The sequence below is a fragment of the Esox lucius genome, chromosome 13, assembly GCF_011004845.1.
Source record: "Esox lucius isolate fEsoLuc1 chromosome 13, fEsoLuc1.pri, whole genome shotgun sequence".
Lineage (NCBI taxonomy): Eukaryota > Metazoa > Chordata > Actinopteri > Esociformes > Esocidae > Esox > Esox lucius.
The window spans coordinates 5,885,039-5,910,942 of NC_047581.1; the positions used below are offsets into that span (position 1 = coordinate 5,885,039).

General features: G+C 40.5%; 1 long non-coding RNA gene across 1 annotated transcript; it reads right to left on the bottom strand.

Annotated features, from left to right (window-relative positions):
* Positions 1-20,286: 20,286 nt before the first annotated feature.
* On the bottom strand, positions 20,287-21,787 carry LOC109616502. Its single transcript, XR_002197638.2, has 3 exons — positions 21,356-21,787; positions 21,086-21,158; positions 20,287-20,793 (listed from the first exon to the last, which is right to left on the bottom strand). It is a non-coding gene; the product is annotated as an uncharacterized LOC109616502 (long non-coding RNA).
* Between the last annotated feature and the right edge of the window lie 4,117 nt (positions 21,788-25,904).

Sequence of the window (25,904 nt, forward strand, 5' to 3'; positions counted from 1 at the left end):
CCCCTATTTATCATTAGCTGAACTCAAAGATCTAAGATGTATACAAAAGGCCTATTTCTCTCAAATATTGTTCACAAATCTGTCTAAATCTGTGTTAGTGAGCACTTATCCTTTGCCGAAATAATCCATCTACCTCACAGGTGTGGTATATCAAGATTCTGATTAGACAGCATGATTATTGCACTAAGTGTGCCTTAGGCTGGCCACAATAAAATAAATGAATGAGTTTTGGAAGATTTGGAAGACAAAAGAGACAACATCCCTGTGTGTCCAGCGATCAACACCAACCCCCCACCATCGGGGCCCGTTCACATTCACCAATACCCACCTCTGCCACTACAATGTAACTGCCTGGAGGGGGCCTGGAGGGGGCCTGGAGGGCGACGTTAACAGACTATTCAAGAGACAGAACCCCTGCAAAGAAGCATGTCCTAACAGTGTCTCCCTATCCACCCTAAATCACTGTGCAGATCACCTTTCTGCTGTTTTTACCGACATCTTCAACACTTCACTGGAGACTTGCTGCATCCCAGCTTGTTTTAAGTCCTCCATGATAATCACAGTCCCCAAAATGCCAAGGATTACAGGACTAAATGACTACAGACCCATCGCCCTGACCTCTGTGGTTAACAAGTCATTTGAGCGCCTTGTGTTGTTCCAACTCAAGACCATTACCGACCCTCTACTAGACCCACTGCAGCTTGCCTACAGGCCCAACAGGTCTGTAGACGATGTGGTCAACATGGCTCTTCACTTCATCCTCCAGCATCTGGACTCCCCTGGAACCTATGCCAGAATCCTGTTTGTGGACTTCAGTTCCGCATTCAACATCATAATTCCTGCTTTGCTCCAAGACAAGCTTTCTCAACTGGGAGTGCTCGAGTCCACATGTAGGTGGATCACAGCCTTCATGTCCAACAGAAAGCAGCACATGAGGATGGGAGCTGAACATCACCTCGCTTACAAAGAATGCTCAGGAGGATTCCATTCCCTCTCGTCTTTAAAAATACGTTTTTGATACAGTTGGGCCCAGTATTCTTATTCTGATTAATACTTGCCTTATTTCTGGGTGTGTTCCAACTGCTTTAAAACATGCAGTAGTTCAGCCTCTTATTAAAAAAATAAACCTGCATCCTAATGTTCTTTCAAATTTTAAGAAATCATGATATCCAGGAAAAGTTTCAGTCTGGCTTCAAACCATGTCATAGTATTGAAACGGCACTCTTAAAAGTCTTTAATGATCTTGTTGAACATGTTGGTTGAGTGAGCTTCTGGACCTGTCTGCTGCCTTTGATGTGGTGGATCATAGGATTCTCTTGAAACGCCTTGAACAGTCCATTGGCATCAAAGGAACTGTCCTGAAATGGTTCAAGTCATACCTGACAGATAGGAGTTTTTCGGTACACCTAGCCAAATTTTCATCGACTACGGCACCTCTCACTTGTGGGGTCTCCCAAGGCTCCATTTTAGACCCCATCCTTTTCTCACTATATATGTTGCCCTAGGGGTCAATTTTTAAGAAACACAATCTACTTTTTACTTTCATTGCTTTGCTGATGATGTACAAATGTATATGCTGATAAAGACTCTGTACAGCCTGTTTTAGACTGCCTAAAGGACATCCAAATGGAAAATGGCAATGGAAAGTTGGCGCTAAACTTTCTGACTTTAAATGAAAGTAAGACAGATATTCTGTGGACGAGGTAACTTGCTGGATGATCCTCTTAGTACCCTAGGTCCCTCTAGCCTCTTATAGTAGACCGTTTGTTAAGAATCTCAGTGTTATCTTTGATAGCTCCTTCAAATTTGTTAAGCAAATTAGTCTAAAATCTTGCTTCTTTCAGCTAAGACTTTTGCCAAAGGTTAAGGTCTATCTTTCTCAGAGGGATTTTGAGATAGTTATCCATGCATTTATTACATTTCGGCTGGATTACTGTAATTCATTGTACTTGGGGGTAGATAAGAAAACCCTAATTCGGCTCCAGCTAGTACAAAATTCAGCTGCTCGACTTTTAACCAGTATAAGAAAACGGGAGCACATAACACCAATTTTGGCCTCCCTCCATTGGCTTCCTGTTTGTTTCAGGATTGACTTTAATATTTTAATGCTTGTCTATAAGGTTTTAAATGGATTGGCCCCTTTATATCTGTCTGAACTTTTACATCGTCATTCTCCAGCCCGAGCACTGAGGTCAACTAACCAGTTATTTTTATTTGTCCTAAAAGCCCAGCTAAAAACAAGAGGGGATTGAACATTCGCAGTGGGTGATCCCATCCTCTGGAATAGCCTACCACTGCATATTTGAAACACCCAGACTATATACACTTTTAAATCATTACTAAAGACACACCTTCTTGCTTTTAATCCTAGCAGAGTTGGCATCAAATGGCTGTGCTGCTATTTTGTCTGTTTCTTGTTATGTGTACCTATGTAATTTTCTTACCTGTAAATTTCATATATTTTTTATATTTTAATTTTACCCTGTACAGCACTTTGGTCAACGACACTTGTTTCAACGACACTTGTTTTAAATGTGCTTTATAACTAAAGTTGACATTGACATTGACACAATAACCAATGGACTAGAACAAATTCCTTGTTTGTGTTGAAACTTACCTGGCAATAAAACTCTTTCTGATTTATTTTCGAATTTCTGCAAAGAAACAAGTACTGAAGGACAACAATAAGAAGATACTTTCTTGGGCCAAGAAAGACATATGAACATTAGACAGGTGGAAATATGTCCTTTTGTCTGATTAATTCTACATGTGTGGTTCCCACCATAAAGCATGGAGCAGCAGGTGTGATGGTGTGGGGGTGCTTTGCTGGTGACGATTTCTGTGATTTATTTAGAATTCAATGCACACTCAACACACGAGTACTACAGCATTCTGCAGCAATACGCCATCCCATCTGGTTTGTGCTTAGTGGGACTATTATTTGTTTTTCAACAGGACAATGACCCAGAACACACCTCCGGGCTGCATAAGAGCTGATGGACCAAGAAGGAGAGTGATGGTGCTGCATCAGTTGAGCTGGCCTCCACAATCACCCGATCTCAACCCAATTGAGATGGTTTGGGATAAGTTGGACTGAAGAGTGAAGGCAAAGCGGCCAAACAAGTGCCAGCATGTGGGAACTCTTTCAATATTGTTGGAAAAGCATTCCAAGTGACTACCACATAAAGCTTTTTGAGATAATGCCAAGAGTGTGCAAAGCTGTCATCAAGTCAAAGGTGGCTACTAAAATATAAATTTATTTTGATTTGTCTAAAACTTTTTTGGTTATTAGATGATTCCATTTGTAGTTTTTACATGTCCAGTTTTGACATGTAAACCATCACACAATAATAAAAAAACACAAATGCATAATTTGAGAGAGAGAGATTGTAACGTCTGTATCAGCATGAAGTCTATTCGGATAGATGTATGGATCATAGCTATAAAGCATAGATGGTACATATACAGTTAGGTCCGTAATTATTTGGACACTAACACAATTTTCATAATTTGGCTCTGTACACCACCACAATGTATTTAAAATTAAACAACTGAGATGCATTTGAAGTGCAGACTTTCAGCTTTAATTCAAGGAGTTGAACAAAAATATTGTATGAAACATTTAGGAATCGTAACCATTTTCATACACAGTGCCCTTATTTCAGGGGCTCAAATGTAATTGGACAAATAAACACAATCATAAATAAAATTTTCATATTTAATACTTTGTTGAGAATCCTTCACAGACAATGACTGCTTGAAGTCTGGATTGCATGGAGATCACCAAAATCTGGGTTTTCTTTTTTTTTATGCTTTGCCAGGCCTTTTTCTGCAGCTGTCTTCAGTTGTTGTTTGTTCGTGGGTCTTTCTGTCTTAAGTTTAGTCTTCAGCAAGTGAAATGCATGCTCGATCGGGTTGAGATGAGGTGATTCCCACACGGAAAACTCCTAGGCACATGTTGAGGATTTCTCAATATATATTTACATATGTGCCCTGAATATGTTCATGAAATATATAACTTGCGCTTCTCACAATATCATAATACAATGCATGTCATATATTTTAATATATTTAAATATTATTCAATATATTATGTGTTAAAATAATGAAATATATGAATATGCTGTACTAAGCATTTCTCATCAACACATCATGAAATTAAACTTCAAGAAAGGTATGTATTTACCATAATTTATATTAAAAACATTGTAACTGTAAGTAAAGAAACCGGTTAGAGTCAGTCATCTTTATTTAATAAGGACCTATATTCACAGTTGTGACGGCTGCTCCGCAAGGAGCTCTGTGCTCTCTCCTTCTCCAGCGCTCCACCTCGCCGGTTTACTAACTGCTGGCTGGAGCAGATGGCAGCAGCACACCCATCACACACCTGTTTTGAGTTGATCATTATGATGTCTATTTTCACCCGCACCTCATAGGTTATTGTGTCCTTGTCTGTTTGAACGTGTGGTGCTGTTTCTCTTTATTAAATCCAAGAAACGTTGTTCTTTGTTCGGTGTGGTTTTGTTACTTTTGTTTCTGCGTCATCGTTTACGCACTCGCTACCTTCGCACCTCACAACAGTATCATACAACTTCCATTGTGTCAAAATATAATAACAATTTGATAAATGTTTAGTAATACACCAAGGTTTTGACTCTAGTCACTGTCAAGCAGCATAATAGTACCTTTTTCAATTTCAATATAATGAACAACTTTGCACGCTAAGTTTACATTAAAAAAAAAACTATAAAAACAAATGAAAACATTTTAACACAGTATCATGAATGCCATTGCTCTCTGTAAAAGTACTTGAAAGAAACGACTAAATAACATAATAAACACAAGACAGGAAACAATACGAATGTGAAAATATATCAGTTAGATGTAAATGCTAAATGCGTATTACCAACAATAATTTTGTCATTTGTGTAAATGTATGTATTTAAGACATTTTAAAACATATTTAAAAACTGCTAAAATCAAATATGTAAATATATGTATGAAATATGGCCATACATTAGTACATACACCATACCATACCATCTTCTTCCGCTTATCCAGGGCCGGGTCGCGGGGGCAGCAGTCTAAGCAGGGATGCCCAGACTTCCCTCTCCCCAGACACTTCCTCCAGCTCTTCCGGGGGGACACCGAGGCGTTCCCAGGCCAGCCGGGAGACATAGTCCCTCCAGCGTGTCCTAGGTCTTCCCCGAGGTCTCCTCCCGGTGGGACGTGACCGGAACACCCTCCCAGGAAGGCATTCCGGAGGCATCCGAAACAGATGCCCAAGCCACCTCAGCTGACCCCTCTCGATGTGGAGGAGCAGCGGCTCTACTCTGAGCTCCTCCCGGGTGACCGAGCTTCTCATCTCTAAGGGATCGCCGTGCCACCCTGCGGAGAAAGCTCATTTCGGCCGCCTGTATCCGGGATCTTGTCCTTTCGGTTATGACCCAAAGCTCATGACCATAGGTGAGAGTAGGAACGTAGATTGACCGGTAAATCGAGAGCTTCGCCTTGCGGCTCAGCTCTTTCTTCATAGTACATACACTTGTTTACATATTAGTATATGTTTAAAAACGTTAAAAAAATAACATTTAGATACATATTAAAAATATATGTTTTTGAAATATTTGTCAATATTTAAAACTTCTGTGTGCTTTGACTTGGCTATTGCATAATATTCCACTTCTTTGCCTTAAAAAGTTCTTGGTTGCTTTTGCAGTATGTTTTGAGTCACTGTCTATCTGTAAAGTGAAGTGCTGTCCAGTTAACTTAGCTAAATTTGGCTGAATCTGAACAGACAATATATCCCTATACACTTCAGAATTAATCCCTCACATCATCAATAAACATTAGTGACCCAGTGCCATTGGAAGCCATGCATTCCCATGCCATCAAACTCCACCATGTTTTACTGATGATGTGGTATGCTTTGGATCATGAGCCATTCCAAGCCTTCTCCATACTTTTTTCTTCCCATCATTCTGGTACAGGTTGTTCATAGTTTTATCTGTCCAAAGAATGCTTTTCCAGAACTGGGCTGGCTTTTTAGATGTTTATTGGCAAAATCTAAATTGTCTTTCTATTGTTGAGGCTTATGAATAGTTTGCACCTTGAGGTGAACCCTCATTTGCTCTTGTGAAGTCTTCTCTTTAGAGACTAGGTAGAAAATGATATTGGAAAATTATATGCCTACTTCCTGGAGAGTGATCTTCACATGGCTGGATGTTGTGAAGGGGTTTTTCTTTACCATGGAAAGGATCCTACAATCATCCACCACTGTTGTCTTCTGTGGACGTCTAGGCCTTTTTGTCTAGGCCTTCTGTTTCACTTGCATTGAGAGCTCCTTTGACCGCATGTTGTGGGTTCACAGCAACAGCTTCCAAATGCAAATGCCACACCTGGAATCAACCCCAGACCTTTTACCTGCTTAACCCATCAGAATCTATCTATTGTTTGTCCAGATGATGTCAGACTTCTTAGGAGTTAAAGAGGTTACCCATGTGGGGGAGGACAGCCCACCCTTTGAGTAAAACCTATGTGACATGAGAGAGCAGGGCAGTAACTTACCACACCCCTTTTAACTGTAATAAATATGGACTGTTCATGTATCTACCTCAGAGATTCCTCAGAGGATTATGCTGTAAGCTTTTGACGCATCTCTCTATATTTGCAAATAAATTGCCAAGAGAATTTTGTCTCTGTACTTACTTCTTTAAGAATTCCGATCAATGGAATTACCATCACACTACGTACAGTAGTTTTCTGCCCATTACTGTTTATATTGGTTTTTATTTTTGTTCATGCTCATACACATCTAACACAACATTGTGCATTGAATACAGGCTTTTACACTACAGCCGGTGACGTACCTGACAGAATTCGGGAAACTGGGTTTAAAGTGCAGTCTCTCAATTTTAATTTGAGGGTATTCTCATCAAATTGGAGAAAGCGTTTAGGAACTACAGCTCTTTAATATGTAGCCCCCTCTTTTTCAAGGACCAAAAGTAATTGGACAATTAATTCAAAATCTTTTTCATGGACAGGTGCTATTCCTTTGTTTTTTCTTCATCAATTAATATTCCAATGATTGCCTACTAGGACAGAAATTAAGTACATAGGTATAAATGTCTATACAAAAAATATTGAATTGAATATGTAAATAAACATGGAATTGACAGTTCCAGTTCCTTCAAGTCAAAACCAAAATAATGAACACAAAGTATTCTGTGTAGCCGAATTAGAATACCAATTTTGATAATGTCACAAGCCCCCCCCCCAGTTTCAATTAAAACATAGAAAAACATACCCACTTATTCCATAATACATGAGATTAATATGACTACTTAAATGTAAAATAATCAAATATCAAACAAACCATCTGAACAGTCACACTCTCATAGTCCCTATTCATCCCAACAAATTAGTTATTTCTTAGCTAAACCAAATCAAAATGGTAAGATGTATTCTTCTCAACCATAACCATGTTAGATTTTACATCAAACAAACTTTTTCCAAAAAATCCAAATTAGAAAAACACTGTGAATGGACACTAAGGGATGCCAATTTTAACAGATGCCAATTTTCTGTCTTAACTATGGAAAAAGAACAATCCAATTCTTCATGCAACTCTTTAAATACATTTTTATGTCGCTTTGAACTCTCAGTTCAACTGTTTTTCATCATAGATGATCATTTCATACATTCCCCCTGCTTTCACATCATAAAGTCACAAAATGACTCATGGGAAAAAGCAGCACACAAAACAGACATAAAAAATAAAATCGATATTAGGGATGAATTAAACATTCATTCAGTAAGGAGTCACAAACTGAATATCCATCCAAAACAAATGTGAAAATGATAAAAACACAACATCCACAAACAAAATGAAAAACAACAAATGTGCCACACGGTCGCTTGTGTGAAGAAATTATAACCCATATAACCTATTGACAAGTTGTCTTACTCAGTGAAACAACTCCCAAATTAGGATTTCAAAATGTGCATTTCCACAGGAAATGGCCAAACTATGTTGTGACAACACAAACATCATGACTCAATTAACCTCCTAAAGTGTTGGGAATTTTTGCAACTTTTGTCACGACTCCCGGGACTCAGGACAGAGGTAAGATCGCGGTAAAAGGACAATGATGATGTTTATCGTAGTAGTCTGAGATGATAGTGGAGATACGTAAGAATTACGTAGGCGGTATGACTGTATTGTTGGAGGGTGGATAGTGGGTAGCAGTGGTACGAAGTCCGAGAGGTAAGAATGGTCAGAAGATCAGGCAGGGTTCGGTCAACAGAGCGGGGAGTCAGTCCAGGCGAAGGTCGATACGGGAAGCAGAAAGGTGGTTGGGAGGGAGGTACAGGACGGGTCTCGGAACAAGGGGGTGGCTGTACAATAATCCGGCAGGGACGGAAAGCAGAACTCTCCTATTTATAGGGAGAGTGACAATCAGCCCCCCAGGTGTGTAGACTGGTGCAGGTGCTCAGGATCAGTGGTGATTACGGGTGCCTTCGTGGAGTGCCGGGAACAAGGAGACTGGTACTCGGGGAAATGTAATGACAGACAAACAGCTCAGGAGGGCTGAGTCCTGACAACTTTGATGCATTTTTATGTTATTCTAAATAATGCCAAAACCAAACTCACAAACTCATCCATATTTCATGCATCGACATCAAGATTGTTCTAATTATTAACAATGGGGGGTGACTTTAGGTCTCTAACCTCACTAAAAGTTGGTCGTAAAAAACCATACATTCCAACAGGAAAGCTATTGAGAGATAAATATATCTTTAGCTTGCACTTAATGTTTGATTAGCCCAAAAGTGAATATACTCAAGTTGGGGAAATTACCACAGGTGAGACCCGTCTGAACACTCAAATTTAACCCTTAGAAATAGGCTACTTTGATTTAATGGGAAAGGTTGGTGGAGTCCATCCCATGGGGTCTGCCCCCCTTCCTGGAGCCCAGGACTATAACCACTTCTGGCAGGCCATAAAGGCCACATGGATTGTTTAAAATGTTCATGAAACGTTCACACAAAAACGTGACATGGTCCTCAAACTATCTGTAGTAAGGGACGACATGCTTTCAACTTAGCCGATATTCTATGTTAACTGAAGGTTCAGAGTTATTACCCCACTCATCTAATATCGTTGCTGTTTGTATAAACATTTTTGCTTATCTTATCAACACAGTAACAGCAAGGAGAAAAAAACTCTCAAGAAAGGCCAAGTTAAAAGAAGACAGATGCATAATGTCGTTAAAATCAAGGAACAATTCGAGAGTGATCCCCAGGATACTCCAACCTACATTATCTCACAAAAGTGAGTACACCCCTCACATTTTTGTAAATATTTTATTATATCTTTTCATGTGACAACACTGAAGAAATGACACTTTGCTACAATTTAAAGTAGTAAGTGTACAGCTTGTATAACATTGAACATTTGCTGTCCCCTCAAAATAACACAACACACAGCCATTAATGTCTAACAGGCCACGCCATGGTCGACTAAAGAAGTTGAGTGCACATGCTCAGCGTCATATCCAGAGGTTGTCTTGGGGAGATAGACGTATGAGTGCTGCCAGCATTGCTGCAGAGGTTTAAGGGGTGGGGGGTCAGCCTGTCAGTGCTCAGCCTATACGCTGCACACTGCATCAAATTGGTCTGCATAGCTGTTGTCCCAGAAGGAAGCCTCTTCTAAAGATGAAGCACAAGAAAGCCCCCAAACAGTTTGCTAAAGACAAGCAGACTAAGGACATGAATTACTTGAACCATGTCCTGTGGTCTGATGAGTCCAAGATAAACGTATTTGGTTCAGATGGTGTCAAGCGTGTGTGGCGGCAACCAGGTGAGGAGTACAAAGACAAGTGTCTCTTGCCTACAGTCAAGCATGGTGGTGGAAGTGTCATGGTCTGGGGCTGCATAAGTGCTGCTGGCACTGGGGAGCTACAGTTCATTGAGGGAAACATGAATGCCAACATTCTGTGACATACTGAAGCAGAGCATGATCCCCTCCCTTTTGGAATACTGCCGCAGGGCAGTATTCCAACATGATAACGACCCCAAACACACCTCCAAGACAACCACTGCCTTGCTAAAGAAGCTGAGGGTGAAGGTGATGGACTGGCCAAGCATGTCTCCAGACCTGTGGGGCATCCTCAAATGGAAGGTGGAGGAGCGCAAGGTCTCCAACATCCACCAGCTCTGTGATGTCGTAATGGAGGAGTTGAAGAGGACTTCAGTGGCAACCTGTGAAGCTCTGGTGAACTTCATGCCCAAGAGGGTTAATGCAGTGCAGGAAAATAATGGTGGCCACAAAAAATATTGACACTTCGGGCCCAATTTGGACATTTTCCCTTAGGGGTATACTCACTTTTGTTGCCAGTGATTTAGACATTAATGTCTGTGTGTTTTGTTATTTTGAGGGGACAGCAAATGTACACTGTTATACAAGCTGTACACTCACTTTACATTGTAGCAAAGAGTAATTTCTTCTGTGTTGTCACATGAAAAGATAAAATAAAATATTTACATAAATGTGAGGGGTGTACTCACTTTTGTGAGATACTCATCTCATCTTCATCCGCTTCTCCGTATCGGGTCGCGGGGGCAGCAGCTCCAGCAGGGGACCCCAAACATCCCTTTCCCAAGCCACATTTGCCAGTTCTGACTGGGGGATCCCGAGGCGTTCCCAGGCCAGTGTCGAAATATAATCTCTCCACCTAGTCCTGGGCCTACCCCGAGGTCTCCTCCCAGCTGGACATGCCTGGAACACCTCCCTAGGGAGACGTCCTGGGGGCATCCTTACCAGATGCCCGAACCACCTCAATTGGCTCCATTCGACGAAAAGGAGCAGCGACTCTACTCCGAGTTCCTCACGGATGGCTGAGCTTCTCACCCTATCCCTAAGGAAGAAGCCTGCCACCCTTCTGAGAAAACCCATTTCAGCCGCTTGTACTCGCGATCTTGTTCTTTCGGTCATGACCCAGCCTTCATGACCATAGGTGAGGGTAGGAAGGAAAATTGACCGGTATATCGAGAGCTTTGCCTTCCGACTCAGCTCTCTTTTCGTCACAACGGTGCGGTAAAGCGAATGCAATACCGCCCCTGCTGCTCCGATTCTCCGGCCAATCTCCCGCTTCATTGTCCCCTCACTCGCGAACAAGACCCCGAGATACTTGAACTCCTTTACTTGGGGTAACGCCTCATTCCCTACCCGGAGAAGGCACTCCATCGGTTTCCTGCTGAGAACCATGGCCTCAGATTTAGAGGTGCTAATCCTCATCCCAACCACTTCGCACTCGGCTGGGGGAAGACTCTGGACAGACAGGGAAAACCCAAATGGGTAGTGCGGGTGAACAGGGAACGTCTGGAGGAGGCCCCTGTCTGAAAGATCTTAAACTCACACCTCCGGCGGAGCTTTTCTGGCATCCCTGTGGAGGTTGGGGGCATTGAACCTGAGTGGTCGATGTTCAAAACCTCCATTGCCGAAGCTGTGGCGGGGAGCTGTGGTCTAAAGGTCTTAGGTGCATCAAGGGGCGGTAACACCGGTGGACACCGGTGGTCAGGGAAGCCGTCCGACTGAAGAAGGAGGCCTTCCGGGATATGTTATCCCGGAGGACTCCATAGATGGTTGCAGTGTACCGACAGACCTGAAGGGCAGCGACCTCTGCTGTGAAAGAGGCAAAACAGCGGGTGTAGGAGGAGTTTGGGGAAGCCATGGAGAAGGACTTTCGGTCCGCACCAAGGTGTTTCTGGAAAACCGCCTGCCACCTCAGGAGGGGAAAACGGGGAACTATCCAAGCTGTGTAAAGTAAGGATGGGACACTGTTGACCTCAACTGAGGAGGTAATTAGGCGATGGAAGGAACACTTTGAGGAACTCCTAAATCCCACTAACACGCCCTCTATAGTGGAGGCAGAGTTGGAGGCTGATGGGGAAGCATCGTCAATCTCCATGGCAGAAGTCACTGAGGTAGTCAAACAACTCCACAGTGGCCAAGCTCCGGGGATTGACGAGATCCATCCGGAAATGTTGAAAGTTTTTGGTGTGGAGGGGATGTCTTGGATTACACGCCTCTTCAAGTCGGGGAAAGTGCCTAAGGAGTGGCGGACCGGGGTGGTGGTTCCCCTGTTCAAAAAGGGGGACCAGAGGGTGTGTGCCAATTACAGGGGTATCACACTTCTCAGCCTCCCTGGCAACGGTCTGTGACCTTCAGCACTCACTGGACCGGTTCGCAGCAGAGTGCGAAGCGGTTGGGATGAGGATTAGCACCTCTAAATCTGAGGCCATGGTTCTCAGCAGGAAACTGATGGAGTGCCTTCTCTGGGTAGGGAATGAGGCGTTACCCCAAGTAAAGGAGTTCAAGTATCTCTGGGTCTTGTTCGCGAGTGAGGGGACAATGAAGCGGGAGATTGGCTGGATAATCGGCGCAGCAGGGGTGGTATTGCATTTGCTTTACCGCACCGTTGTGACGAAAAGAGAGCTGAGCCGGAAGGCAAAGCTCTCGATATACCTGTCAATTTTCTGTCCTACCCTCACCTATGGTCATGAAGGCTGGGTCACGACCGAAAGAACAAGATTGCGAGTACAAGCGGCTGAAATGGGTTTTCTCAGAAGGGTGGCTGGCTTATCCCTTAGGGATAGGGTGAGAAGCTCAGCCATCCGTGAGGAACTCAGAGTAGATCCGCTGCTCCTTTGCGTCGAAAGGAGCCAGTTGAGGTGGTTCGGGCATCTGGTAAGGATGCCCCCAGGACGTCTCCCTAGGGAGGTGTTCCAGGCATGTCCAGCTGGGAGGAGACTTCGTGGTAGGCCCAGGACTAGGTGGAGAGATTATATTTCGACACTGGCCTGGGAACGCAAATGTGGCTAGGGAAAGGGAAGTTTGGGGTCCCCTGCTGGAGCTGCTGCCCCCGCAACCCGATACAGATAAGCGGATGAAGATGAGATGGGCTATGGGGTAGGGTGGCAAGACGGACCCTGTTTCTTACAAAGAAAAACAACCAAGCCCGACTGAAGTTTCCCAAAACAAACATCAGGTCCCCAAAAACATGTGGGAAAATGTGTTATGGTCTGATGAAACCAAGGTTGAATCTTTTGGCCATAGTCCACCAAAAGCACGTGGGAAAATATATTATGGTCTGATGAAACCAAGGTTGAACATTTTGGCCATAGTCCCCCAAAAGCACGTGGGAAAATGTGTATTGGTCTGATGAAACCAAGGTTGAACTTTTTGGCCATAATTCCAAAAGGTATGTTTGGTGCAAAACAACACTGCACATCACCCAAAGAACACCAAACCCACAGTGAAGCATGGTGGTGGCAAAATCATGATTTGGGTCTGTTTTTCTTCAGCTGGAACCGGGGCCGTAGTCAGGGTGGAGGGAATTATGAATTTTAGTTCAACGTTAGAAAGCTGAAGATGAAGTTCAACTTTCAGCACGACAACGACTCAAAGCACACATCCAAATCCACAAAGGCCAAGACCTGAATCCAGCCAGAGCCAAGACCTGAATCGAATTGAATATCTATGGGGTGATCTGAAGAGGGCTGTGCCCAGGAGATATCCTCGCAATCTGACAGATTTGGAGTGCTTTTGCAAAGAAGAGTGTGCAAATATTGCCACGTCAAAATGTGCCATGCTAATAGACTCCTACCCAAAAAGTGCTGTAATAAAATCAAAAGGTGCTTCAACAAAGTATAAATTTATGCAACCAGGTTATCGTGAGTTTTTAATTTTCCCTCTCAAAGATTTCAGATTGTTTTTCAATCGAATTGTTCACATTATAGGTCACATTAAAGGTGAAAAAAGTTCTGACATGATTTATCTTTGTCTCATTCTTTTACAGTGGGTAAAGAAAAAAATCACTTTTTGTTGCTTTGCAGCCTGAAATGAAAACGGACAAAAACTATTTTGGTTTTATTCAGCTGTATTTACAACGTATAACATCCAAATGAAAGATATAATACCAAATTCTCAGAATAAATAAATAAATAAAAAAACAGAATCACTGGGTTGGAAAAGAATCATCCCCCTCCTAAAAATGACTTGTAAACCCAACCAGGTGTAGTTAATCACTTTCTCAATAGCACACAAAGCCAATTGACTTTCAACTGTGATCAGCTGTGGTCATTTTGATTAGCTCAGCATGAAACAAGCTTTTCCTGAATCATTTCAGTCCTTGGGGTAGTGCAACTGAAGAAAACAATCAACTATGGGTGGCAAGGCATTGTCAAAAGTTCTCCGAGATGAAGCTGTGGACAGGCACAAGTCAGGAGATGGATACAAAAAAATGTTAAAGGTTTATTAGTGCCTAGAAGCACAGTGAAGTCTATTATTAAGAAGTGGAAGGTATTTGGTACAACACAGACCCTCCCTGGGTCAGGACGTTGCTCCAAACTGGATGAAAGAGCCAGGAGGAAACTGGTCAGAGAGGCTACCAAGAGGCCTACAGCAACTCATGACAAAAGAGTGGTCATTGTGTGCATGTGACAATATCACAAATTCTCCACAAATGTGGCTTGTATGGGAGGGTTGCAAGAAAATCCACTCCTCAAGAAGGGCCACATTCAGTCACAACTGAGCTTTGCCAAAACGCACCTTGAAGAGTCTAAGGTGAAAAAGATGTTATGGTCAGATGAGACTAAAATGTAATTATTTGGCCTCAACGCCAAACGATACAGTGGGGAGAACAAGTGTGGTCAAGAACTACAGGAAACGTATGATCTCTATAATTGCAAACAAAGTTTTCTGTACCAAATATTAAGTTCTGCTTTTCTGATGTATCAAATACTTATGTCATGCAATAAAATGCAAATTAATTCCTTAAAAATCATACAATGTGATTTTCTAGGATTTTTGTTTTAGATTCCATCACTCACAGTTGAAGTGTACCTATGATACAAATTACAGACCTCTACATGCTTTGTAATTAGGAAAACCTGCAAAATTGGCAGTGTATCAAATACTTGTTCTCTCCACTGTATGTCTGGCGAAAATCCAATACAGCTCACCATCCAAATAACACCATTCCTACAGTAAAGCATGGAGGTGGTAATATCATGTTATGGGGTTGTTTCTCTGCAGCAGGGACTGGAGCACTTGTCAGGATAGAAGGAAAAATGGATGGGGCAAAATACTGTCATATTCATGGGGAAAATCTGCTGTTCTCTGCCAGAAAGTTGTCAATGGGAAGATTTACCTTCCAACATGACAATGACCCAAAGCACACAGCAAAACTGACCACACAGTGGTTGAATGAGAAAAAGTTGAATGTCCTTGCATCTCCTAGTCAGAGCCCGGACTTAAACCCCATTGAAAATCTGTGGAATTACTTGAAGACAGCAGTCCACAAACGGTCACCATCAAATTTAACTGAACTTGAGCAGTTCTCCAAAGAAAAGTGGTCAAATATTGCAACGTCTAGAAGTGCAAAGTTAGTAGAGACATATCCCAACAGACTAAAGACTGTAATTAAAGCAAAAGGTGGTTGAACTAAATACTGACACAAGGGGGTGATCCTTTTTCCAATTCAGTGATTATGTTTAAAAAAAAAAGTTATATCTTTAACTTGGATGTTATAAGTTGCACTGAGTAAATACAGCTGAATGAAACAAAAATTGTGTCTGTCTTCATTTCAGGCTGCAAAGCAACAAAATGTGATTTTAAAGGGAGGTGATTATTTTCTATACCCACTGTACATCACATGAACCTGGCATTTTAACAGGGGTGTGTAAACTTTTTATATACACCCCTTTTTATATACACCCCCTTTGTATTTTCTGTGTGTTCTTGGTTTTTTGTAGTCTGATTTCACCTGTGTTTAGCCCTCACCTGTTTCTGTTCTCCTTGTTAGTCTGTGTATTTAGTTCAGGCATTTTCTTCGTCCTTGTCGATCATTGTTGTGTTCTCCTGTCCTGTGGTTCGATGTGTTGTCCTTTTCTATCTGTTGTGCACGGCAATCGGTTTACTTTGCCTTCTGTCCTTAAAAAAGCTCCTTCTTCGACCCTGCATTTTCCTCCGCCTCTCCGTAAACGTAACAGTTTGAATGGGTATATGCATTACTATTAAAAGGACAATAGGTTAAACCCTTGTGAGCTGAGAAAATAATTGTAAAATATTTCAATAAAAATGATATGGTAAATGGGTTGAAATTGGAGTAACAGTGTTGCACAAAGTAACAGGGTTGAATGGATTACATTTGACAGAAATGTGACAAATAAATATCCAGGACTACAGGAATGTTGATTAATATTATTTTATATATCTTTTTGAAGAATGAGAATGCATGATAAAAAATAAACATGTCATAAACTGGATCTGATCAAACATTCAATGGACAAAGAGTCATGTTACAGTATACCAACAACCTGGCATTAAAATTAATGAGCATATCAAAAGCACATCCCATATCTCACTTGTGATGGCCGTGTGGCGTGAGGTAACGCTCTCCGGGGAGGAATGAGGGTCAGCACATCCTTAAAGGGATACCAAAGGAGATCGTCCGTCAACAGGCCAGGAAAAGCGCTTTCCCCCGACTCAATGCGTACATTTCATCTGGCACTGGGTCTTATTCAACTTTTGGAAGATCTCTGGGCAGATGGTGTGATCGTTGATCAGGGCACACCACTTCCCTCTACATCTGGACTGTGCCACTGCACGTCTGGTGTGCTGTGTATGGGGTCTTCTGTGTGGTCATCTATGGCAGTGTTTCCAAATCCTAGTCCTCGGGACCCAAAGGGGTGCACGTTTTTGTTTTTGCCCAAGCACTCACACACCTGTTTCGGTAATGTATTTGTCTTCTATATGTTGTTCAGATTTCCTTTTCCATTGACAGAAATAACATAGTAGAATGAATAAAACAGGTGGGTTTACTAGCTAACATTACCTCATGATCGAGGTCTAACCAGATAAAAACATGCAACCACTCAAGCCAGCAAGAAAATATAGTGTGAATATTTTCATACATATTGGAGTGAAGCAAAACATTTTTGGAAACAAGGTGTCATTCTAAAACACATGGGAATCTAGAAGTCATTCTTTATGGGTCAATAGGTAAGTATTATAGATATCAAATTTTTTGTATTCTATTCTTTTTCTCACTATGAATAAGACGTTATATTTGTATACATCACTTAAGAGTCAGTTGTTGGAAATGTATCCACGCACAGAGAAAGTTGAATCTCATTCTCAGTCATCTGTCTCGAGGAGGTAGTATCTCTTTGGTATAAAGAGTCTGGACATAACCACTCTGGGTATGTTGGGACCAAGATTTGAACTCCTAGCCACAATGACGCAGAGTGAGGCTGTGACTCAGACCACTGAGGGAGATTCATATTATAAGCACATTTGGTACAATTTGCAAACACTTTAAACACTCAACATATGCAAGAACATGAATATTGACCACACAATGGTTGTATGTTCAAAGGTTCATATGTCTTCATTTGGTTTCACAAACAATCTGTTTGTTATTTAGTACCCACACAAGTATAGTTAACCCAGGCAATATCTCAGACCCCAGTGGAAAGATAACGACTAAAAGGGGATGAATGAAAAGTCTTACCAAACATCTAGCATTTGCATTTTATCAGAGATCTGGCATTTCAATATTTACACTGGTGCAATAATTTGTTCATCACACACAATATTTCAGTTTGCCAAAGGGAGGCCCTGCATCAGCTATGATGGACATTTTTACTGTTCCCTTGTTTTTATGGTTCTTTACTTTGAAATTGGTCATCAAAACAGGCCAGCTATAAGCCTACCAGTTAAGGATGTTAACATGTAACCTCTGATTGTTTAGCCAAATTGTCACACGTGAATTTCTGTTGGTTATGTTGAAGCACCCCAAGAACACAATGAACTCCATCCGTTCTTAATCGAAGAAGTTTGAAATCATTAACCCTTCCTAGCCACTGTGCTTTAAGATTGTTGTTGCTTGCTCCTTGGGGTTTCAGGCTAGTTGGCACTTTGTGACAACTGCTGATGTGAATTGTAAAGAAATTTGATTGATTCGCCGTTTTTGGAGGAAGAAGAAGGATGAGTACAACCCCAAGAACACTATCCCAACCGTGAAGCATGGAGATGGAAACATTATTCTTCGGGGATGCTTTTCTGCAAAGGGGACAGGACTACTGCACCGTATTGAGGGGAGGATGGATGGGGCCATGTATCGCGAGATCTTGACCAACAACCTCCTTTCCTCAGTAAGAGCATTGAAGATGGGTCGTGGCTTGGTCTTCTAGCATGACAACAACCCGAAACACACAGCCAGGGAAACTAAGGAGTGGCTCCATAAGAATCACCTCAAGGTCCTGGAGTGGCCTAGCCAGTCTCCAAACCTGAACCCAATAGAAAATCTTTGGAGGGAGCTGAAAGTCTGTATTGCCCAGCGACAGCCCCGAAACCTGAAGGATCTGGAGAAGGTCTGTATGGAGGAATGGGCCAAAATCCCTGCTGCAGTGTGTGCAAACCTGGTTAAGAACTACAGGAAACGTATGATCTCTGTAATTGCAAACAAAGGTTTCTGTACCAAATATTAAGTTCTGCTTTTCTGATGTATCAAATACTTATGTCATGCAATAAAATGCTAATTAATTACTTAATAATCATACAATGTGACTTTCTGGATTTTTTTTTAGATTCCATCACTCACAGTTGAAGAGTACATAGGATAAAAAAATTTTTACAGACTTCTACATGCTTTGTAAGTGGGGAAACCCTCAAAATCGGCAGTGTATCAAATACTTGTTCTCCCCACTGTAGTTGGTTATGAACACTGGATTTTACAAGAATAGATTAGGAGCAATTAGGGTTAACTGCCTTGCTCAGGGACAGAAGAACAGGAACAGTCTATTTATTTTGCAAAAGGGATAACACCTTAGTCTCATCTGACACAAGCAAGGCTTACAAAAACATTGCAGTTTACACAACATCAGACTCTGAGATCTAACTAGCTGTATTGCTGGGAAACTATTTGTAGGCTCTTCCTCTGGTCAGGAAAAAAAAGCAAAACAGCAATATTTAATTATTGTTCATTTATTTAGGAAAAAGTTTATGGGTTTCAAATTTGGTTAATATTCAATACTTTTTGATCAATAAACAGGAATTCATCAATAAACACTGCCATAAGCTATGAATACATTTAATAGACCCATGTGAGTTGAAAACTAGATTTTCTAGTTAAATAGTATCACTACACTAGGATGTTGAAAGAACACAGACATTCTGAAAAGTGTGACAATGTAAGAGCTGTTTAAAAAAAAAAGAATAAAATGTGGGATATTTTTGGCCTACATTGTATGTTAGATGTTAGCTTCTGTCCACTTTCGATCCATGAACAGAGTCTTTAAACAAACAAGTCAGGGGAGAATATTTGGGTACGTTGCCACGACGTAGCGAGACAGTCCGTTTTCGTACTGGTTACGTAACTATCTGACGTTGCAGCAACCGGAAAAGTGAAGTTCCTATTTTGGTTGCTAGAACGTAATTAAATTAAGTTGTCATTTCGTCACCAGTACGCCGTGACAAAGTTATGTAATTAAGGTTGCCTATTCATCATTTGCTGACCACTGGCAGGTTTGCAGTATTTGGTTATGCAATGCTTATTTTTGCACTAGCAAAATCAATTTGGTCTAGGTACAGCTACTGTAGTTAGCCTACCTGTTACCTTCTACACCTGGTCCTCTGCAGCATCAACCATATCCCATTAACATGGTGATTCTATTTTTAAAATAAGACTGAGTTAACTCAGTTTGTTTTCTGACTTATATTGCTACATTTTAAAGCACAAACCACATAGTCAACCCTACTAGATATTTTGCACATGTAGTCATTTCCCAGCAAACAATATTGCATTGTCAGGGCGTACTGACAAGGTTACTTAAATTTTGAACCAGTTAGATAATGATCTTCGATAATTACAACCTCAAATGCAATTTATTTTAAGTAACCCATTTGTAATTTGTGAAACAATATTTTGTACCAGGTATGTCATAATTCTTTGCACTTAAAAAATTGTATATTCATAAAACAGACTTTGTTTTACAGTGAGCTTGTGAGGTATTATTTATAAAAAAAATTCAATGAACCCCTTTCCAGATATAATTATATCAATGCTGTTAGATCATCAGTCCAGGTATTTTTTTCTAAAAAAGAACATGACATAATATAGAAGAGCCCCATATGAAATGTAGTAAAAAAGAATATAACATTTACAAACAATCAAGAAAATGTATGTAATTAAAAAAATATTTTATTGATCACCCACCTCACACTCTTCCAAGTTGGTCAACGGTACAGAAATTAAAATCAGAACTGTGTGGGACAAAACAAACAGGAAGGATGAAATAGGAAATCCCACCTAGTTCACTATAATTAAATTGCAGGTCTTAAATGGCAATAACCAGGCTAAACAATTACTTTTTCCACTAATAGTTATATCCTTCTCGAATCACTGAAATTGAAATCCAACTATCAATTGATCACATAAGAAATGGTATCAAACTGGCCATTTTTCAAAAATAAATTTAATATAAGAAAATAAGCCAATATTAATGCCTTACTCTTCATTGGGTTCTTCTAATGGTGAGAAATTGTGAAAAATCATGTTTTTTTTTAAATAAACTGATAAAACAAGAATAAATATTATCCAACCCTCAAAATACAATAACACAAGCAAAAATGGAAGCTTTACTCTTCCTCGTTGTCAGAAATGAGTCTGAGTGGTCATCAATTCTATCTTCACCTTCCTTTGTTGTTGGGACCCAGAACTGCACCTGATCATGGACAATGAAAACAGGTTTAAAGAGTATAAGTGTCCACAATCTGATTAAGTTATTTCCTAATAATTTTATAATATCATTTTCACATTATCAAATTTCTTGTTGAATCATGCTTTGTGTGAACTCAGTAAATATCTTTACATTTGAGTACTAATGAGGTGATAAGAAACCACTCCAAATTTTTCTTAAATCAGCATGTATGGCAGCCATTTCATTCCAGTGTCAGTTAAATTCCAACACGGGCACAACTCATTTTGCTTAATGATTTCCGCGTGCTTAGTCACACCTTGAATACTCAAACTCGACTTGAGTATTTATTTCTGTCCCAGCGAGTGGAACACTTTTTCACTGAGCTCAGCCTGGTGGGGGAAAAAAACAACCCATCAATCAAGCTAGCTGCAGTAGCAGTTGACCTACAGTACTGTAGCTTGCTAACACTAGTTGGCTTGCTCTACAGAGTTAATGTTAGTCGATGATAACTACCAAAGTGATTTTAGCTAATTTGTCAGATCGATAAGATAGCTGTCTGCTTTGTAAAGAAGTTAAATAAGCTTACCTGAGATTCCTTGTCCAGAAATGATGACACGGGGCTCGTAGTAGTGTTAACTAGCTTCAATAGCTGGTTAGCCAGGTACGTTACTGTCCCAGAACCACTTTTGATTTGTCAAGACTGAATAACAGATATCTTTAACTGTAGTTTTGACTAGTCAGAATGACGTTACTGATATTAACTGTAGTTTTGACTATAGTATGAACGTGACAGATATCTTGAATAAAAATTCTGACTAGTCACAATGCAATTAAGACTAGTCAAAATTACGTTGTTGATATATGTCATGTTAATTCCGGATAGTCAAGTATAGCGAATAAATGTTAAAATGGCTTGCCATATTCTCTAAAATGTGCTAACACTAAAGGGTCAAAATCATTATTAGGCCAAGTGATCGCAGAGAATTCAGCTACATTTTCAGTTGGCTTTTATATTCTGTCATGCGCATCTGATCAGAAAATCGAATTGCTTTCAATACGATCTGCGAAATCCAACATTACTTGTCCTAGCCCTGTTGCCATTGTACCCATACATCTATGACCTTAGCCTACATATTTCCGGTTGGTAAGTGTCCCGCTTTCAGAGAATGACTGACAGGGCGGTAGAACATGAAAATGCCATTGCATTGCATTTTCAGTATGTTTGGTAAACAGCGTTAGCGCGTGGAAATTCAATTGCAAACAATGTCACTGTTTCTCACTTTTCACATTTGAATTATGTTAACCACAAAGCGGTGCATGACTTTGAAAATACCAAATGGCTTTTTATTAACATTTTAATATTGACAGCAAATTTGTATTCCAATACATTACTTTTCAAGTGCAAACCACATGATTGCATTTTAATTTTCATATTGACTGAAATAATGCAGGCAAAAGTGTAAAATGAAAATGCAATGTGGGATTGCATGAACATTTGAATGAAGTTATCTATATGCTTCCATATCAATGATGTGTGAAGAACAGCATCAACAGTGCTACCGCTTCTTAGCCACTAGGTGGCAATGTCTATCAAAAAACTGAACGTTTACAGAACAGCATGACTGTGTCTTCAGACGTTTGCTACACTTCCCTTCAGCCCACGGACAGAGAACATAAGTAAATTAATTGGTTAACCTTTGACGTTTCCATTTATTTATAACTTTAGGGTTGTGAGTGTGTGGACACAGAACATGACGTTCAATGGAATTCTGAAGACATTTTCTTAATCCGATCCACCTGAACCACTAGAGGAAATTACCTGAATTCTTTGTAAATGCATTTTTTGGACAAATACTTTCATTCCACATTAGCTCAGATGTAGGTAGCTGAGATGAGTATGGAAGGCCATAACATTTTTAAAAGAGAAATTACTTCATTTTGATACTGTTCATGTTATTACAGTAGATCACTTTAACTTACTTGGTTCTTGCAATTCTGTAGTAATTGGTTTGAATTCTGGTACCACCTACATGTAAAATAAATAATGGCATAACGACTGTAAATATCTCTGAATGAAATGGCATACATTTAAGCAATTTAGCTGCTCGGAATGTATACATTACCGATCATACCCAACACTGTTGTGTTACAAGCACCATACTCTACCAACTAGGCAACCCAGCACTATACGTTATTGTAATTTGGATAGCATAAAGGAGACCTGTAGAGAGTAACATTGGCTGCCAAAGTGCCAAGTCATGAAAACCATACCACCAGATGGTTATTGTTGTCAGAAGTGGAAACGGGTCATCGCTGGTCACGTCATCAATGCTGAATTTCCTGTCAGACTGCGATGCTTTTGGCTTCAGCTCGATTACTGCACGGGCTACTAGAGCTTTGACTACCTCAGGACACCCACGCCACGAAGATAGCGCATTTCCCAGTTCTGCTATTGCTAGCCCATGCTAACACGCTCTTCTTTACCATTGGCTGCTTCGTCTAATGGACCCCCACACACATAGTTGACAGACGGAGAGAGGGGATTTTTTGAGAGACAGAGTGGGGGAACACAAAACACACAACCTATTATCAATTATTCAACTGAAACCCAGCCTGATTGTTTAATTAATTTATGAAGTCAGTGAACAATTTTCTTTAATTACCCATTGGACAGAAAGAGATGAGTCTTAAATGGCAACTCAATTCCCAGTGCACTACATAATCTTTAAAGGAGTCGTTTGTAGAATTGCAATCAAATTATGTAGTATGATATTGGGGAAAGATGATATTTGAAATGGAGTATTCCTCTAATAGTGTTTTATTGTGAGCATATTCACACCCATTAGATTTGTCATCTTTCTGGGGATTTTTCTCGTAGTGCGATGGTGTGTTGTTGCCAGCCTCAAAGACATTCAGATAATATTCTAAAGAAAACTCAAATAGAACCCCATTTCCAAAAAACTTGGGATGTTTGTGAAAAGTAAATAAAAACAGAATGCAATGATGCGCAAATCATTTAAACCCTGTATTCAATAGAAAATAGTAAAACCCTGTTTCCAAATAGTTGGGACGGTGGAATATGTTAAGGAAAAACAGAATGCAATTATGTACAAATCATTTTAACCCTATTTTCAATGGACAATAGTACAAAGACAACATATCAAATGTGAAAACTGAGAAATGTGATAGTTTCTTGAACAATATATGCCCAATTTGAATTTGATGCCAGCAACACGTTTAAAAAAAGTTGGGACAGAGGCTACAAAAGATTGGAAAATTGTGTAATGCTAAAAAACTAAACCTGGTTGAATATCACACTACTAATTGGCAATTAGTAGTGTGGCCAATTGGCAACAGGTCTGTAACATAACTGGGTATTAAAAGATCATTCCAGGGAGGATGGATGAAGTGAGGATGGGGAGGGTTAACCACTCTGTGAAAGACTGCGCAGGCAAATAGTGCAACAATTTTTGAATAACCTTTCTCAATGTAAAATCGTAAAGAGTTTGGGGATCAAATCATTTACACTACACAATTTCATTTAAAAAATTCAGAGAATTCAGAGAAATCTCTGTATGCAAGGGACAAGACCGAATACCAATATTGGATGGTCATGATCTGGCGGAACTGCATAAAAAACAGACACAATGGAAATCACTGAATGGGCTCAGGAACACTTCTGGTCAAACCATTGTCTGTAAACACAGTACGTCGCTGCATCCACAAATGCAAGATAAAACTCTGCAAAGAATAAACCATACATAGACAAGACTCAGAACTGCCGTCACCTTCTCTGGGACAGAGCTCATTGACTGAGGTCAAGTGTAAAACTGTCCTGTGGTCTGACCAATCAAAACTTGAAATTGTTTTTGGGAATCATGGATGACGTGTCCTCCAGGCTAAAGTGGAGAGAGGGAACATCTGGCTTCTTATCAGCATACAGTTCAAAAGCCAACATCCCTGATGTATGAGGGTGCATTAGTGTACATGGCATGGGTGACTTGCACCTCTGTAAGGCACCATTAATGCTGCAAAATATATACAGGTTTTGGACCAACATATACTGCCACCCAGACAACATATTCTTCAGGGAAGGCCTTGCTTATTTCAGCAAGACAACGCAAAACCATTTTCTGTACGTATTACAACTGTATGGCTCTAACCCTAACCCTGACTTGTCACGCTTTGAAAACAGCAGCAGAAATCCTATATAAAGCAAGAATATGAATACATTTCACTTTCGAAACTCCAGCAATTGGTCTCCTCAGTACCCAAACGTTTGCATAGTATTGTTCAAAGAAGATGTGAAACAACACAGTGGTAAACATGCCCCTGTCCCAACTTTTATGAAACATGTTGCTGACATGGACCTGAAAGCAAGCTGAAAGCAGCCATAAACTGTATCTCCTCACCAGGTATAGATCAGTCTAAGTACAAATAGTATTAAAGCTGCAAGCAGCGTTTCAGGGGGCCAAGCGGGGCACAGGAAGCATCTCACTGCATTCTCTCACTCAAGATTTTTTTTTTTGCTATTTAAAAATGCCCAATGACACTAGTAGTTAGGATGTCCATTCGAAGAAGAGGAAATCAAAGCTAAACAAAAAGACCTTGAAACCAGAAAAGGAACCAGGCAATCCTAGTTCCGCCGATTAGAAGGGATGAAGATTGTTGTCGCTGGCAGGTTTCAATTCCTGGTTTTCTATGTGGCAGACTGTCTTTAATCATTACGCTATTTAAACAGCCGAATGCAGCTTTTACCTCAGCTATTACATTTTTGCTGAAATAACGTGGACAACAGAACATTTATTAACAGAACTAAAGAGCAGTCTTGCCCAAAGACTGTATAGATAATAGCTATACAGCCTACTTGTAACGAAAACAATGACTCCAATCACTCCATGGCTGATTTGTCTCTTTGGAAAACAATAACAGTATATAAGGGTCATGTAAAACAATTATTCTCCTAAATATGTGAGAATCATGGTATTACAGAGGGGATATATATTGTTGTGTGAAGGCTCAAATGTACCGAGTGGATATACATTTCAGAAATACAACAATTGGAACTTCTCAGAGGGGAATCGAACCATGGTCAGAAGATTGAAGAACAGGGATGGCCCCACCACACCACACCA